We start from the raw sequence: 2622 nt of genomic DNA on the forward strand, positions 1-2622 counted from the left end.
CATGGTACTCTACGACAGGTTCAATAAACCGGTGCATCGAACTGGATCCAGTTTACGCACCTCTATGCGCGAGAGATCAACATCGCAACCGAAACACTCAAGGAGGACCGAATAATGGATTCACAAACGAAGAAACAAGGAACTCCTCGGAGTCGAATCAATAAAGGTCACAACCGGAACTCGGAAGGACAAAGGTCACTCCAGCATCGACTAGACTACGACGGCGAGGGATGCCAAGTTCAAAAGTCACGTGGGCGTCGGCGAATGAGGACACGGGATGAAAAGAACAACCGATGGAACCGCCCGACAGAATAACTAATCGCGGTCAAAGGTCATCCCCGGCTACCAGCACGTATATCAACACACACGTAACACTACTGAACGCACAACCACTAACCCACCGCTACGCACAACTACGCACTGATGATGCCACCTCGATTGGTGATGAAACGTTTGCAACCAAATTGCTCAGCTCAGCGAACATGCCAACGACCATGTTGTGTTGTACACATTTTAGGTTAAGTTTTGAAGAACGAAATTCAAGTGTATGGATGGAGCATTTCGTAAGATGTTTGCTTTCTGTAAGAGTGAAGACCTTTAAACATTCGAGATTGACGATACGTCTCATTCAGGAATCCACCGTTCCTAAATATTATGTCATAGATTATAAATTGTTCTATATTTCCTTGGTTTAATTTGGTTCAACTAGATTAATTATTTTATCCGGCGATCATTACGAAATTCTGGACACCATTTTGGATTTATCAGCTATTTAACCTGCAATCAGAATTTCCATTTGAATGATAACTGAGTGAATCTGAAGGTCATCATCAACTTCCCTTGAACAGTTTACTGATGACATGATCAAGCGCAATTCCAATCGAGCACAATTTCAAAAGGAAAATTCACGCACACAGTGACCCATGACCACTGCCAAGCTGACAGAAACGAGGGACGGTTACTTCGAAGACATTCTTTAACTTGTACTTGATAAGGAAAATCCGCAGGGGGGTTCGGACGCTGGTAAATATCCAATAAAAAGGAATTTCAATTCTGCGTGATCGAGGAGCTTGTGTCACATTTCTCTGTGTTGGTTCGGCTACTCATGAGTAGCCAGTATCCAACAGAGAAGGCAAATTCAGTGTGCATGGAATGTGTTTAGCAGCCTTCACAGTCGGTTTGGCTTTCTCAAATTTGTCAGTATCTTGCGGGTGACAATGTACTTCATTCGCACTTCTAGTTGAATTATATATCCTGTCACGGATACCAAACCATGGCGAAAGATTGGGACACTACCTCTTCAGCGATGCTCTTTTGCCAACTTCCAAACATTATCATGTGAATAAATTGTGGAATTCGGACTCATTCGCGTATACACAGTTATGATAAGGTTAATGTAAATGAAATCTCACCAGGGCAAGGTAAAATCCTTCGCTCTGGACGGATGATATGGTCGTCTCTACCATCTGAATAGGTCCACAAACGGAAATTTTACGAATTCGGCAAGCATTCGGTGCGTCCACAATTCTACCTGGTATTCAGCATCTGTACGACAGGCGGAGAACTGGAAAGCCTTGGTTATTTACAGCATTCCAAGTAAATCAGTTTCAAATGTACACGTATCCATTAAGATGACGTACTATTGAAGGCACCACCCTTAGAGGTTGAGTGGAAGACGAAAAACCTTATTATTGTGGTTATAATTTTCCATTCTGACTGCACATGAGGCTCACTGATGGTTATCGGTCGTCTGACTGACAAGCTCAGCCAGGTTTTGCCACTCATGCTTGTCCGCGCGCATTCACCGCCAAATCAGCAGTCCGATCACTGAAACTCGACCGGCCTGTCTATCCCACACTCTTAAAAGGATCGATCCCACTGTGTAACCCTGGTCTCCTATACCGATGTACAGCAGAAATGAGCTCATAAGCAACACTTAACTATGATACACTCACAAACCACAAGAGAGAGCGGTTTCGTTTCCCATACAATGATGCGTGCGCCGAACGCTGCAGAGCGAATTGCAACACATGGATTGGACAGTCGGGGAAGTGAAAAAAGCGTGAAAGATGCACGCACATAGCAAGACGATAGTTATTTAGAAGTGACACACTATTCATAAGGTTGCCGAGAACAATTCGGCAGCCCATGATCCGTTTCGCCCTTGTTAGGGCTCATCAGTTAGACACAGTCCCAGAGTTTCCTTCAGCACTATATTCTATTCGAACCCGAATTGAACGGAATCTGGTAAATACTCGTATATACGAATTTAGTGTCAATGGTTGAATCTCTTCCCTCAAAACCAAATTCTTTTGCGAATTGGAGTATTCGTAGAAAACTGCGTTTGTTATTTGGTTGGATTTAAGAGACTTTTTAGCCAGTTGAAACACGTAAGGCAGTCTTCACATTGTTACACGACGATTACGGTTAATTGTTGCTATTTGTACCGAATGCACGACTGAACTTACCTGGGAAACTGAATAGTAATCTTGCCGTATAGGCAAGTCTGCCAGTTCGAGTTCAGGCAGAGTGGCCGAGCGGTCTAAGGCGCCGGTTTAAGGCACCGGTCCGAAAGGGCGTGGGTTCGAATCCCACCTCTGTCAGTACGTTTTATGGAGGTTC

The sequence above is a fragment of the Opisthorchis viverrini genome, assembly GCF_000715545.1.
Source record: "Opisthorchis viverrini unplaced genomic scaffold opera_v5_238, whole genome shotgun sequence".
Classification (NCBI taxonomy): domain Eukaryota; kingdom Metazoa; phylum Platyhelminthes; class Trematoda; order Opisthorchiida; family Opisthorchiidae; genus Opisthorchis; species Opisthorchis viverrini.